General features: G+C 49.1%; 2 long non-coding RNA genes, 1 other non-coding gene and 1 pseudogene across 3 annotated transcripts in view; 2 read left to right on the plus strand and 2 right to left on the minus strand.

Annotated features, from left to right (window-relative positions):
• The window catches only part of LOC144817732 (uncharacterized), a 1,017,752-nt gene that overhangs the window by 111,696 nt on the left and 890,653 nt on the right, over positions 1 to 15,403 (plus strand). The gene's annotated exons all lie outside the window — the stretch shown is intronic.
• LOC144817733 (uncharacterized) overlaps positions 1,165 to 15,403 on the plus strand; it is a 111,597-nt gene continuing 97,358 nt past the window's right edge. Inside the window, exon 1 of the long non-coding RNA XR_013606967.1 lies at positions 1,165 to 1,235. This is a non-coding gene — a long non-coding RNA (uncharacterized LOC144817733). The remainder of the gene's footprint in view (positions 1,236 to 15,403) is intronic.
• Positions 8,443 to 12,153, minus strand: LOC144820765 (28S ribosomal RNA). Its single transcript, XR_013607970.1, has one exon. It is a non-coding gene; the product is annotated as a 28S ribosomal RNA (ribosomal RNA).
• Positions 13,456 to 13,585, minus strand: LOC144820920 (5.8S ribosomal RNA; annotated as a pseudogene).

The raw sequence follows: 15,403 nt of genomic DNA on the forward strand, positions 1-15,403 counted from the left end.
CCCTCACCTACTCCCAGGTATCTCTATTAGTGGAGACGGTGGGGACAGTAAAAACAATATCTTGCGAGTAATGTGGACTATTATGGTCCAGGACCCTATTTCAAACCAACTTGTTCTCAGCCCTACTCTCAAGGCCCAAAAAGGTTTGGGGCTTTCATCAGGGTTACAGACTGGTACCTCCCTGTATTATAAGTCAAATTAACAAATGGCTAAATTGTGCCAAGTAAGTGTAATGGGGCAGTGGCAATACTTGCCCACATGCGCCCTGTAGTAACACTTTCCTCAAGGGTCTTGCCCCAGCTAGTCGCCTGATTGCTCTCCATGTCTCCCGGCTTTAGGTGAATGATAGCATTAACCATGCAAACACACACTTAGGGGCTAATTACGATCCTCCCGCCACCGTAACGGTAATCGGGACCGCCTCCAGGGGTACGGCGGTCCCTCCATGCAGATTAGGATGCGTCTACCACCCTGACGGTCACATCCAGCATATTATGCATTGTGGCGGGCGGTGCTGTCAGCAGCACCCGCCTCAATGCACAATATGTATGTTGTGCATTTGCATGCACAATGTGGCAGGCAATGCGCAGTGCCTGCCAGCTGGTTCATGCAAATGGAGGGGGGTGTCATAGGTACCCCCCACCCACCCAACACCATGGGGGTCCGCAATGGGCCCCCAATTGAAAAGACTGCATGCCTTTCCATGGCGGCACCGCCGCCATGGAAAGGCCTTTTTCCGCTGCCATCATAATATAAATGTCGGTGTCTACAAAACACCGCCACTATATTGTGTTCTTTTTCTGCCGGTCGACAAATCGACCTGCAGAAAATCGGCGTACAAGGTTAGCATTTTTTAATACGTTTTTTAATTGATTTTCACTAGTGACCTACAAGAGTGCAATTACATCTCAGTTTCCACTTTCTTTATTTCACTTCTTATTCTCCTGCTTCATTTCTGTACTACTCCAGTCCAAAATAATTAGTATTATATGTTTATTTCTCGAGGTGGCCTACTGTTTGGGAGAGGGGTTGTTTCATTTTGCTAACATTCCAGCCTAACTAGCTAGATATTTAGTACATTTTTAATCTTTTCTCTTAGTCTTCATATATTATTCATCCACCACGGCCCACTCTAATAAGTCCCTTTTCCACCATTTATATTTAGGGGCTCTGGGATTCTCTCTAATCTTCTTTAAACTTGGATCGTGACCAAAGACTCCAGACTTATTTTCAAGGTATGCTTTCTCTTTCTGAGATCTAGTCCTAATAATATTTCCTACTGCACTTGATAAGCAGAGTTTAAACAAAAAGGCTCTGCACTCAACTAAACAAATAAAAACGTTGTAAATGGATATTAGTGTCCATAGTACGTGAGGATAAAGTGGTATCTCCAAAAAGAAACACGTTGTTAGGCGTCTTTGCTGGAAAAATAAGTTATTTTTAGTCTTTATTCTTCTATTCAGTGGAAGTTCCTTAAAATTAGAAAACACATTTAATAGCCTACGCTATTCGTCCCTCTTGGGACTTCTTCAGGGCTTAGCTTTGTAAAAAACATGTTCCACAAGTTCTTGATGTTTAACTTTGTACGATGAGTAAGTAGGATATATATTTCCCAAAAGTGTGGTTGTGGCGTCTTGTTTAAGAAGAAACTATTGCTGAACATAAGCCTTCCCTCCTTTCAGCACACATTTCTTTGGGGTGATATATGCTTTATGTAGATAATGAAATTGGATTCAGTGTTAGGTGATATTTGTTTGACTTGTCCACAAGCTTTCTTCCAGTCAGAATCAGTCGAGGCTTCCGTACACTCACATGACCATTTAACTTGCACCTGTTCTGTGCCATCTCCCCTACCTTGTATTGGTGCGGATTAGAGATTTATGATCGCCCACCGTCAAAATTGAGTATTCCTGTCATTATATTAGTTTCTAGTTGTGCTTCCAGGAAAGTGTTCAGCTCTCCTTGGTGGTACGCGCCATTGTCTCACAATCTACTTCCCTACATCTTGGCATTGACATGTCTTTATATCTGAGAACGACTTTTTAGTCTTTAATGGGATATTTGAAGCAAACAAAGGCCTGTTAAGTATTGACGTGACTACACTTTCCAAGACCAAACCCACCTGTCTGACCGGAAATGGAAAGTCTTCTGGTGCATTATTCCCTTTGTGAATGCTTCAGACAGGGCATTTGAAAGGAGTGTCCCAGCCAGGAGATTTGTTTCCCAGTTGCTGCTATAATCGAACCAATACACTGCTCGCTGCAGTTGCCAATCATCATAATGTAGCAATTAGTCAGGGAGGCCCAGTAGTCCCCCTTTTAACCAATGGAAGTTCAGCATTGTTAAGTTAACCGGATTCTACTAGACCTGTCCGCCGCATTCGATACCGTCTCCGTGCAAACCTAGTCCAAAGATTGGGAGAGATTGGTATTGGGGCAAAGCATTAGGCCGACTGGAAATTTCCTGGCTGATCGAACTCATTCAGTACAGCTGGACTCGTTTAATTCTAGAACTCTGGCATTAGACAAGGGGATGCCACAGGGCGCTCCTTTGAGCCCCACCGTCTTGAACATTTATGAGCTACCCCCTAGCCACAGTGATCAGATTGTGTGGCTTTGGGGTCATCTCGTATGCAGATGACACCAAACGTGTCATTACCATGGGGCCCAAACCTGAATCTACTAAACTAAAGTTCAGGAAATGTATGACTAAGATTGCTGCATGGGTGTCCACCAACTATCTTCAAATAAACCCTGGGAAGAGAAATATCATGCTTTTCGAGAAAGCTCGTTCATTCCTTTTGGTCCAGCGACTGGTGGCCTAAGGGAACTGGGGACTATTCCCATTATAAAAAAAGCTGTAAAAAATCTAGCCATTCTAATTGACGAAAACCTGTCCATGAAAGAACATGTGAATTCAATATCTGAAATATGCTTCGGCCTGATGCATATGATCAGAAAAGCTTTATAGTGGCTACCTTTGCAGGGCAGGAAATCATTTACCCAGGCACTTATTGTGAGTCACCTTGATAATGGAAATTCGCTAATGGTTGCAATGAATTAGGGTCTTTTTTCCAAGCTCCAGGTGATACATAAAACAGCAGCATGGTTGGTTTGCAACCCACCCTCTCGCTCTCCTTCTGAACTCACATTGAGATCTTTACACTAGCTGCCTATAAGAAATCTCACCCTTTTTAAGCTTTTATGCCTGGTACTATGGGACGAAGACCATGTTGGTTAGCTACATTGTTCCTATAATCCAGGGTTCTCCCTTGTCGTTCCCGGAGGACTGAATCCATGCCAGATTTTTAGAATATCCACAGTTAGATAAATGTAGTTATCTCAATAATCTTATATGGATACTGCCCTCCAAATCAGACATTGGAGAACCCTGCTATAACCAATAATGGTAATGTCTTCCAAACTTCCATTAAATGCTTTAGCTCGGTCAACGCCCTCCCCATATTAATTGTGTACTTGGTTACCTCTCATTTGTGACCTGTATTCTAGGTATGTAACATTTTTGGTGTCACAGATTATCCCCATATTTGTGAGAAAATAACTCTCCGCCCTTTGAATCTACCCAATGGAAATAGTTTGGATTTACCTCAGTTTGTTTTTAACCCAGATATTTTTCCACATTTCTCCGGTTCTGAGAGGAGTTGAACAGAATGTATAGGGTCTATTAAATATACTTTGTTGTACACATATAATGAGACAATGTGCTATATCAAGTGCATTTAACCATGATCTCTGGAATTTAAAAACTCTCAACACTAGGAATCGAGAAACAAGTTGGCCTAATGAACAACATGGAAAACATCCCTGTTAATGATTGGCTTGTGTGGACGTGTAAGCTAAAGTCCCATCTCCTCTTGGCATAAGCAGAAACAAAAAATGCCTCTTGCTCCTGCTCATCCACCTTAGACAGAATATCAAATGTGATGAGCATCCCACAAATAATGGTGTGTGATCTAAGACAAAATGTGGCCCACAGCCCATCGTGCTCAGACACCTGAGTATTAACTGTATGCACAGCGGTGTGTCACCCTCCAGTGATGTCAACAGTTGCAGAAAACTACTGAACTGAGCCCGACCCCCCAAATCTCTGCACAAAACATTTGTCTCCCCTTTAGTGAGCGGACCAGAGTCTACGACCAAACCGCCAACTGATTTCAAAACCGTAAAAACAGCTCAGGAAGTTACATAAGCAAGAAGGCCTATCTGCTAACAAAATTGGCGCATTTGTAAGCACCCAACAGAACACAAATATGAACTCTATTTTCAGGCCATGGTAAGTACGTTGAAATGTGCCCCACTCTGCCAACACTCGGGTTTCCAACACAGAACCCAAGGTTACTTCAGTAACAGCAGCAATACACCTGGAGCTCCCCTCACAAGATCATAGTTGACATTATTAAACCTCTGCTTAGCTCATTTACAAGTGCTTTCAACACACCCCAACAACTAAAATATTTCTGAGAGCTCACAAAGGGATGAGCATCTGCCACCTGCATTATTCCAAGGTTCTGACCATAAGGAAGTAGCCTCATTGAGTGACTTGAACGAGCCATTGACAACACTTATGAGCACTAGTTACAAAGTGGGTGAAAAGAGCAGTAGGCAACAAGTGAGCTGCCAACGCTGCAATCCATTATCCCTATTACTCCCATACCAAGTGAAGAGTACAGGCCTTTTAAAAGTACTAATCACAGAAGTCTCCTATGAACAACAGTTAGCCAGTGACCATGTTATAATCAGCACCACAAACTGCAGATCCTCCTGTCTGAGCACTCATCACGATACACAAGTGCTTGCTCACAAAATAGGGTCTCTGTCACCAGCTGATCACCAGGCTGCTAACCTCTAATATTAATGCCGCCTGCCACTAACCCACCAGCCAACCATCCATAGCTTATGGAAGGGGCAGCTTGACCAGAAAACAGCTTTACTGCCCAGAGGGAGGACATAGTGGTAACCAAACTCCAAGTTTGTTTAAGAACCTTTACATTCAGACAGCAAGCAAGTGATACAAAGCTGACTGATTTGTCTGTGACCTGCCATAACAGCACCAACAAAAAAAATCTGTTGATTGGCCAAATGCTACATTAGTGGACCTAAGAAGGCATCCAATAAATACAGTGACTGTTTAAAACACAAATCAAGCGAAAACATAAAATTCTGCTTTTGGAATGTCGACTTCTGGGAAACCCTATAGATTAGCAAAGATGCTGTGAACTTCATTTTAACATTCAACATTATTTGTGTAAATAAAGTTGGTGCTTACATGAGCCATTTCAGACTCTCTGTGAAACCTTCTCCAACCCACCCTCAAAATCAACATCTAAGAGCAGGGTCACCAGCAGTCTGAGCATCTTTGTTTCCACAAACGAGCTACTGAAAATTGTAAACTTAGACACTGACACACCATGGATTCTGGGAATCACTCTCACATTTAACTCCAAGATTCTATACTGCTCGCAACCATTAATACAAAACACATATCCTCACCCAGGATTCAAACTAGAAAACTAACATCACTGCAAAAACTAACTAAACATACTAATCGCAGTGGATTTTAATCACAGTTTGATGGAATAGCCACCAAGTAATGGTTTCTGAGAGGAAGATAGCTATTGGAACATTCCAGAGGACAAAGTATTTGTCCAAAGTAAAACCTTCCTGGAACCAGAATTTGGGGATAGCTAAATGACTCACACCTGTGTGATCTATCATTAAAACCCCGAATACAAACTTCGAGGCAAATAAACTCATGATATTTCCTTGAACTGAACTAAAACCTATCTCGTGCAATGGGGCAAGCCAGTTCAAACACCATGATAAATGCTCAGTGAAGCAACTAGAAAACTATGGAACAGTTACAAGAAATCAGTCTGAGAAACATCAGGAGCAGCTGCCAAAACTACAGTGAAGCAGTCTTTTTGAAGTTTGTTCTTTTCACAATATTAAGATGTTCTGGGAGCATTATAAATAAGGCTCCCTGATTTCTGTTTTTACTGGTTTGGACAGATAAATACAGACAGAAAATAGTCATTTTCTTGTCGGTATTAATTTATAAATGTGGATAAAAATGGAAATTGGGAAGCTCTAAGAGTAATTCTAAATACGGTCTGACATGACTGCCAGGCCAATAGATGTGTGGATTGATAGATAAGGGGGTTACAAAAAAAAGGAATGTTAGTAAAGAGGCTTAAACAGCAGTAGATATGCACAAGATTGATACTGAAATTTGCATATTTTCATATAATTGCTAGGGGTGGGCAGAGAATTCCACTCCACCAGCGGAGTGTGTGGAGATTTGCCTACTCTCCACTCTGCTGAAAACGCGAAGTATAGAGCAAAACTCCTACTCCACTCCGGGCCCGGTCCCAGCTTCCAAACCCTAGCAAGGCCGGGGTGAGCCTCCCCACCCCTCCCTAGCGCTTGGACCCTCGGCTGGCTTGCAGGACAGGGGCCTCCCATACCCCGTGGCCCACCGGACGGAGCTCAAGCGCTGGGCCCTGCTTCCGAACCCATATATATATATATTTACAACAAGGGGTGGTGATGGACAGAGTCTCTGAATTAAGCAGAATACTCTCACCCAGTCAAGAGATCAGGGCTAGATCCAACACCGTTTTTTAGCTCATTGCACCATCCCAGTTTCAGAACCTGGCTGTATGCAAATTAGTCTGTCCCTGGCCCAGTGCATCATGGGAACAGGGCAGACCAGACTACAAAAGCCAATTCTTACACTGGGAAGGAAACAAGCTTCCGGGGACCGGTTTCTGGCATTACAGCCGTCTTCGGCCCGGCTTGCTTGAATCCTGATGGTGCAATGAGCAAGGGACTCACATCTGAGTATACCCTTCCACGCTTAGGGTGGACAAAAATATTTACAACAAGGGGTGGTGATGGACAGAGTCTCTGAATTAAGCAGAATACTCTCACCCAGTCAAGAGATCAGGGCTAGATCCAACACCGTTTTTTAGCTCATTGCACCATCCCAGTTTCAGAACCTGGCTGTATGCAAATTAGTCTGTCCCTGGCCCAGTGCATCATGGGAACAGGGCAGACCAGACTACAAAAGCCAATTCTTACACTGGGAAGGAAACAAGCTTCCGGGGACCGGTTTCTGGCATTACAGCCGTCTTCGGCCCGGCTTGCTTGAATCCTGATGGTGCAATGAGCAAGGGACTCACATCTGAGTATACCCTTCCACGCTTAGGGTGGACAAAAATATTTTCAACAAGGGGTGGTGATGGACAGAGTCTCTGAATTAAGCAGAATACTCTCACCCAGTCAAGAGATCAGGGCTGCTTCCGAACCCAGCCAGGCAGGGGATAGCCTCCCCAGGCCTCCATGGACCCCAATCCCAGCACCCGGACCCTCGGCTGGCTTGAAGGACCGGTGGGGCTCCCGCACCCCAGGGCCCGCCGGAGGGAGCTCAAGCACCGGGCCCAGTGCCTGCTACCATACCCAGCAAGGCCAGGGAGAGCCTCCCTGGGCCCCGGTGGATCCCCCTGGGCAGCGTGGGACATCCGCAAGTCGCAGCCATCCCAGACCGGGCCCAGGCGTCCCCTTTTCAGGGCTTCTCCAAACGTTCCACGGGCTCCAACTCCGGCTCGGCCCCCCTTTCACGCAGGGCAGGCCTCTTGCCGCTCTTTGCCTCGAAGACAGCGGGGAACTAGGCAGGCCTCCCCACTCTGCAGCCGCCCTGCCCTGGCTACTGACTGTCACCTCCCTCACCCAGACCCTTGGGCATCGGGATGCTGACTCAGGCGGGTGTGCCTTCCACCTTCCTGGAGCTTGGGGGCAGGAGCCAAGGGGGGTTAAGCCCAGGGCATGTCCTCTCCCCACACCGGCCTGCCCGGGGAGCCCATTTTCCTCGACTATTAAGCCCCTACGTTGTAGGGGCTTACAGAACCATGGGGAAAGAGAAAAGCTATATTCAGCCAGCCCGCAGGGCCATCTTGTTGCCCGGCCTGCAGGGCCATGTGGTCACTCAGCCCGCTGGACCATCTAGTCGCGCAGCCAGATGGCCCAGGACGACCCAGCGCCCAGATGGCCTGTGACAGCTGGACCCAGTCGCTCTTGCAATCCGACGGTGAGGGTGGCCAGGTGCTCTGAGGCCACTGCTAGGGAGGCTCCTTCCACGGGGCTGCTCGCCTCCCTGCTCGACTTGCATGGGTGCAGTAGGAAAGTGGGGGCCCCGGCCGGCCCTGGCCATCTGGTCACCCTGCTGACCCGCAAGGGATGGTGGCCCTGTCCCCGCACCCCAGTGGGGCAGGGACGGGAAGGGGAGGCACCTCTGCTGGAGGGCATGTGGTGGACGCAGCATCTTGCAGACCACGTCCCCCCCTTTGCGTCCCTCCCGGCGGCAGAGGGACACACCCCAGGGTGTGGTGGAGGAGGGCAAGCGCGGGTGCCCACGCACAGAGATACAAAAGCTTGGCTTAGAGGATGACTTTCAGTAGATCGCAGCGAGGTAGCTGCTCTGCTACTTATGAAACCCTGACCCAGAATCGGGTGAATGATTTAGTACCTGGTGCCCCACAAACATGCGGTGCACTAAGGGCAATGGAGGCGGCCCCCTTCTGTCTGCACTCGGCTCCCGAAGTGAGCGGCTCTACGCACCGACCCCCCGAAAGAGTCCGGCTATCCCAGGCCAAACGAGGCACCATAGCACTGCGGTATCATTACGGTTTAGGGGGGATTCTTACTTAGAGGCGTTCAGTCATAATCCCACAGATGGTAGCTTCGCCCTATTGGCTCCTCAGCCAAGCACATACACCAAATGTTAAAACCTGTGGTTCCTCTCGCACTGAGCAAGATTCCTATTGCAACAACACATCATCAGTAGGGTAAAACTAACCTGTCTCACGACGGTCTAAACCCAGCTCACATTCCCTTATTAGTGGGTGAGCAATCCACCGTTTGATGAATTCTGCTTCACAATGATAGGAAGAGCCAACATCTAGGGATCAAAAAGCAACGTCACTATGAACGCTTTGGCTGCCACAAGCCAGTTATACCTGTGGTAACTTTTCCGACACCTCCTGCTTGAAACCCAAAACGTCAGAAGGATTGTGAGGCCCCGCTTTCACGATCTGTATTCATACTGAAAATCGAGATCAATTGAGCTTTTGCCCTTCTTTTCCGGTGGATGTTTCTGTCCTCCCTGAGCTCGCCTAAGGACACCTGCGTTATTGTTTGACAGGTGTACCTCCCCAGTCAAACTCCCCACCTGCAACTGTCCCCGAAGCGCGTCACGCCCAGCGGGCGCTGGGCACTTGGAACCAGATGCGAGAGCCCCACGGGGCTCGCCTCCCGCCTCACCGGGTAAATGAAAAAACGATGAGTAGTGGTATTTCACCGGCGGCCCAAGGGCCTCCCACTTATCCTACACCTCTCATAACACTTCACAGTGGCAGACTAGAGTCAAGCTCAACAGAGTTTCTTTCCCCGCTGATTCTGACAAGTCCGCTCTCTTGGCTGTGGTTTCACTAGATAGTAGGTTGGGACAGTGGGAATCTTGTTCATCCATTCATGCTCGTCACTAATTAGATGATGAGGCATTTGGTTACCTTAAGAGAATCCTAGTTAGAAATCACATCGCGTCAACACCAGCCTCGGGCCTTTGCGATGCTTTGTTTTAATTAAGCAGTCGGATTCCACTGGTCCACACCAGTTCTAAGTCAGCTGCTAGGCACCGTCTGAGGCAGAATGCCGGGCCGGGCCCCCGAAGAGGGGGCACAGGGAGACGTGACCACCGCAGCTGGGGTGATCCACAGGAAGGGCCCTGTTTGCGTCCGAAGTCGTCGCCGCCCCTGAGGGCGACGCCTCATCCAGCCCTGCTTCGCTCCCCAGCCCGACCGACCCAGCCCTTAGAGCCAATCCTTAGCCCGAAGTTACGGATCTGACTTGACGACTTCCCTTACCTATATTATTCCAACATGCCAGAGGGTGTTCACCTTGGAGATCTGTTGCGGATATGGGTTTGGCCTGGCGCAATATTTACTCTATCTCCCCTGGATTTTCAAGGACCAGCAAAAATTCACCGGGCGCCGGCGGAATGGCACCGCTTTCCAAGGCTCGGACCCCTCTCTCGGGGCGAACCCATTCCCGGGTGCCATGCCCTTCACAAAGAAAAGGGAACTCTTCCTGGGGCTCCAGCCTGCTTCTCCGGGATCGTTTGCGTTACCTCACTGGACGCCGCGAGGGCGCCCGTCTCCGCCACTCTGGGTTCGGGGATCTGAACCAACTCCCTTTCGATATACTGAGGGCAAAGGAGGCCATCACGCGTCCCTTCCGAATGGCGCTCGCCCATCTCTTAGGACCAACTGACTCATGTTTAACTGCTGTTCACATGGAACCCTTCTCCACTTTGGCCTTCAAAGTTCCTGTTTGAATATTTGCTACTACCACCAAGATCTGCACCTGCGGCGGCTCCACCTGGGCCCTTGCCCTGGGCTTCCGTGCGCACTGCAGCGGCCCTCCTACTCTTCGCTGCTTAACCCCGGCGGCTCTCCGCGCGGCAACAGACGGGCATGGGCTCGACGCTCCAGCGACATCCATTTTCAGGGCTAGTTAATTGGCAGCTGAGATGTTACACACTCCTTAGCGGATTCTGACTTCCATGGCCACTGTCCTGCTTTCTGTATCAACCAACACCTTTTCTGTTGTCTGATGAGCGTTGGCATCTGGTGCCTTAACCTGGAGTACGGTTCATCACGCAGTGCCAGTTCTGCTTATCAAAAGTGGCCCACTAGGCACTCTCATTTCATGCTAGCGAGCCGGGCTTCTTACCCATTTAAAGTATGAGAATAGGTTGAGATCGTTTCGACCCTAAGACCTCTAATCATTCAATTTACCAGATAAAACTGGGGGCTCCCAGAGCCAGCTATCCTGAGGGAAACTTCGGAGGGAACCAGCTACTTGATGGTTGGATTAGTCTTTCGTCCATATACCCAGGTCGGACTATCGATTTGCACGTCAGGACCGCTACAGACGGCCACCAGGGTTTCCTCTGGCTTTGCCCTGCCCAGGCACAGTTCACCATCTTTCGGTTCCTATCACGCACGCTCATGCACCACATCCCTAATGGAGCGGGCGAGACGGGCCGGTGGTGTGCCCGCCGCTGGAAGCGCAGCAGGATCCCACCTCAACAGGCGCGCGCCAGCCCTCACCTTCATTGCACCACAGGGATTCGCTCGGCCCTCCGACTCGTGCATGCACGTGTTAGACTCCTACATCCGTGTTTTAAGTCTGGTAGTGTGGGTAACCGACATCACCGCAGACCTCTGGTGCCCGGTGTGGGCCTCCCTGACCACGGGCGCGATGCAGTCGGGGCACACAGAGCACAGTCTGCCCCAGTCGACAGACGCACCGAGTCTGCGTCCCTCCTTCCCCGCCCCGGCACGCCCCGAGGGGCGACCGGGAGCGAGGACCCGGGAGGGTGCGGAAGTGGTCGAATCTCCCTCTGCTTCGCGGACACCGTGAAGCTGCTGCCAGGGGGGCTATAACACCCTTCGCTGGAGCGAGGGCCACATGCCACTCCGAAGCCTTCCCAGTCGACTCAGAGTCGATCGTGGCGCACCGCCGTAGAGGAAATGTGCCCTGCAGGGCCGGGTAGGGTCAGTACGCCGGTCCCGCAGAGGCGATCCAGAATCCCGTGCCATCGACCTTCCCGTCGTGTTAAATCCTCTGGGCGGACTGCAATGACCCCACCCATTTACCTCTTGACTATTTCACGCCCTCTTGAACTCTCTCTTTAAAGGTCTTTTCAACTTTCCCTTACGGTACTCATTGGCTATCGGTCTCATGTCTGTATTTAGCCCTAGATGGATTTTGCCACCCGCTTTGGGCTGCATTCCCAAGCAACCCAACTCAGAGAAGATCAGATTCAGGGTGCCGGGGGCCACTACCAGCCTAACACCATCCGCGGGGTGAGCCTTGATCAGAAGGACTTTGGCCCCCTGAGTGACGCCGGGGAGTCGGTCTTCTATTCGCCACATTTCCCGCATCCGCGGCCGGGCGGGGATTTGCCGCTGGGCTCTTCCCTCTACGCTCGCCGTTACTGGGGAAATCCTGGTTAGTTTCTTTTCCTCTGCTTAGTAATATGTTTTCATAGTCGGAAAAACACCAAAGGGTCCCGCCCTCTTTTCCCAGATTAGATCTGGAGGGGGTTTGCCCTCCCTGGGAAGCCGGCCGTGGAGGCGGGCGCCCGAGGCTCGTGAGCAAGGGCAGCTGGTGGGACACCACAGACAGCCACGCACGGCATGCAGCCAGGCGCACGGAGCGGACCGGTCCTTGGCCCCGTGGCGGGGAGGTGTGCCGGTGGCGTACCTCTGCAACAGGACCTTGTGGGGGGACGAAGGGAAGCAGAGCTAACCCTGCGACGGCCCCAGCCACATACCGGGGCAGCCCCGGTGAGATTGATGATCGAGCGACCCTCAGACAGGCGTAGCCCCAGGAGGAACCTGGGGCCGCAAGGACTTAAGCATGAGCGCAAAATCCGCTCCGATCGCGGATTTTGCGGATTTTCGGTAAATCCGCGATCCGCGAACTCTCGCGGATTTACCGAGAATCCGCAATCCGCGATCGGAGCGGATTTTGCGGTCAAAAGTTCAAGCCTGCATAATTTACGATGGCGCCGGCAAGCTGCCAGCGCCATCCTCAAATGGTTACTTAATTAGCTTCGACAGGAAGCTCTAACAGATAAGATAAAGCAGGGGCTCGAGCGCCTGCTTTATTTTATCAGTTGGAGCTTCCTGTTGAAGCTAATTAAGTAACTTTTGCAGGATGGCGCTGGCAGCTTGCCGGCGCCATCGTAAATTATTTACATGGTGTCTGAAGGGCAGGGTTCATTCTGGCACGACGCATGTGCCCTAGTTGCAGCTTAATTTCAGTGACTCATTCATCAGCCAAAAAATAATCGTGAGCGTTGTGGGGGCTGGGCAGGTGTGCCTTGTGCGCTCGCATGGAAGCCCCGTCCGTTTGGCCCCGCCCACACACTCGAGGTGTGCACCGTCTTCCCGCCATTTACCCACTATGATGGACATTTCAATCAAGGGACCCCTGCGCACTTCGGCGCGATTGCATAGCAACACACACTTGGTCGCTGGAACTAGTTGAAGCGCAAATGCAGTGACTCATTCATCAGGCCAAAAAAAATCGTGATGCTGGCCAGAGGCATTTGCATCTTTGACTTTCACGAGCGCAATCCCCGTGCCTTTCCTGTGACCAGGGGCTTCTGTCTCTTAATCTGCTGCTCTGATCGGTCTCTGACCTTTTGTATACACAAGAGGCATGTGCGCTCGCATGGAAGCCCCGTCCGTTTGGCCCCGCCCACACACTCGAGGAAGCCCCGCCCCCAAATCCGCCGATCCGCAAAATCCGCGGATTTTGCGGATCCACGATCCGTGAATCCGCAAATTCGTGAATCGTGGATCCGCAAAATCCGCCCATGCTTACGCAAGGTGCGTTCGAAGTGTCGATCAATGTGTCCTGCAATTCACACTAATTCTCGCAGCTAGCTGCACTCTTCATTGATGCGCGAGCCGAGTAATCCACCGCCAAGAGTCACAGGCAACTTTTTGAAAACGTTCTCCCACCTGCGGGAGCACGGACCCTCGGCTGGCCACAGGACCTGGGCTCCAGCACCCAGGGGCCCGGGCCCTGCTTCTGTAAAGGCGGATGGTGGAGCGGAGTTCCACTGCGTTTTTTTCATAACTCCGTGGAACTCCGCATAGTGGCACTACGCCTGCTCAACCCATGGTTAATAATTGCACTGATTTATCTTCTGTAGGTTTTCACAGCACTGAAACCTGGCAGACATTCATGCATGAGTGCATATTTATTGGTTAAATAAATATGGAAATATACTAATTTCAGCTTAATTTTTCCACAAAACCCAAAATAAATATGGATAAATACAGATAAAATTGAGAAAAAACAAATAGGGATAAATACAGACGGAAATTGCAAAAAAATAAATACCATCAAACTGGGAGCCCTAATTATAAATTATGGCATTTATCTCAAGGTGGCCTATAACGTAAGTGCCCGTGCCAGAATCTCCTATGTCAATTCCCTGTACATCTACAATGACATGAATTCAAGTTTAGGCTGTGATATTCTCCCCCATGATGACACAACCTTATGACCAAGCCTGGAATGTTAACCAGCATCAGCCCTACCTGCCACCTATTGTTAGCCACCATCACCGCAGACACTTTGGCCTACCCTGGACAAGGTGGTCAATGTTGAAAAATGAAGAAGAGCCCACGGTGGACCTGGGCCTAAAGTCCTCCCAACCGCTATATTAAAATCCTTTGCACACTACTGAGTATACTTGATGAGCATTCTGTTCGCTGCCTGTGCTGCCAGTGGCATCATCTCTGTTTCATGGGAAGCATTCACAGAAAAGTCTCCAAATCAAATCATGCCAATTATAGCCTGATCGCACTTCTCGACATTGACTATAATTTTTTGCACCACTCTGTTGATATAAGAAATCATTGCCACTGCTTTAAAGATTCTGCCTTGATTCCAGACAAGATTTATGTCCGACTGTGGGGCAGTCGTTAACTAACTTAATAATTCATAGAATACATACAAATCAGAGAAAACTACACACATGTTTTATGTGCTTTAAAGCAGCCTTTATAACTACAAAAGAGGGAGCGAGATTTCACTCCAGTCCGAGCACATCTATGTCTGCAATTCAAAATGTATTGGCTGGTAATCCATGTTTATGGCAAAAATAATTCAGAAGTACTCCAAGAACACTATAAACGTTTCTTTTATTCTTATCCTCACACGTAAGATACAGTGGCGTTTTACAACAGTTTCTCATGCTGCGGACATGCCTATCCGGGCCTTATTCCCGAGCACGTAGAAAAAACAACCTACATCCTGAACTCTCAGCTTGTAATACCCAATGCATTTCGGGCCTGGCTTGGCCCTTCGTCAGGGGTTCTCTATGAGTAAAAGAACATTAGTGTTAAATACATAATTTTCTGTGGCCCCATTCCCAAACAATGTTTTAAGGTATGGCGCATTAACTTGATTAACTGCCCAGTACAGCATTTTCCCTCTATCATCAATGGATGCCTAAACTAACCTTTATGATGTTAAATTTGATTTTGCAATTGATATTCACAGGTAACCACCCCTAGACACTTTGTTTATCATCTTTCCTCCCTCGCAGTGTAAAAAACCTCTCCCTCGCATCACAAAACGCATTGGTTCCCCTCGTACCTGAACAATACTTAATGGCCAAATCTGCGTTACTCCAATCCTTTCTTGCAAAAACAGCCCGTATTCAATTATCCTCACCCTAGACATAACTCCACCCTTCACACTCAACCAATCGTGTTTGTCCCGCATTCATGATATTA

The sequence above is a fragment of the Lissotriton helveticus genome, chromosome 2_1, assembly GCF_964261635.1.
Source record: "Lissotriton helveticus chromosome 2_1, aLisHel1.1, whole genome shotgun sequence".
Taxonomy (NCBI): Eukaryota; Metazoa; Chordata; class Amphibia; order Caudata; family Salamandridae; genus Lissotriton; species Lissotriton helveticus.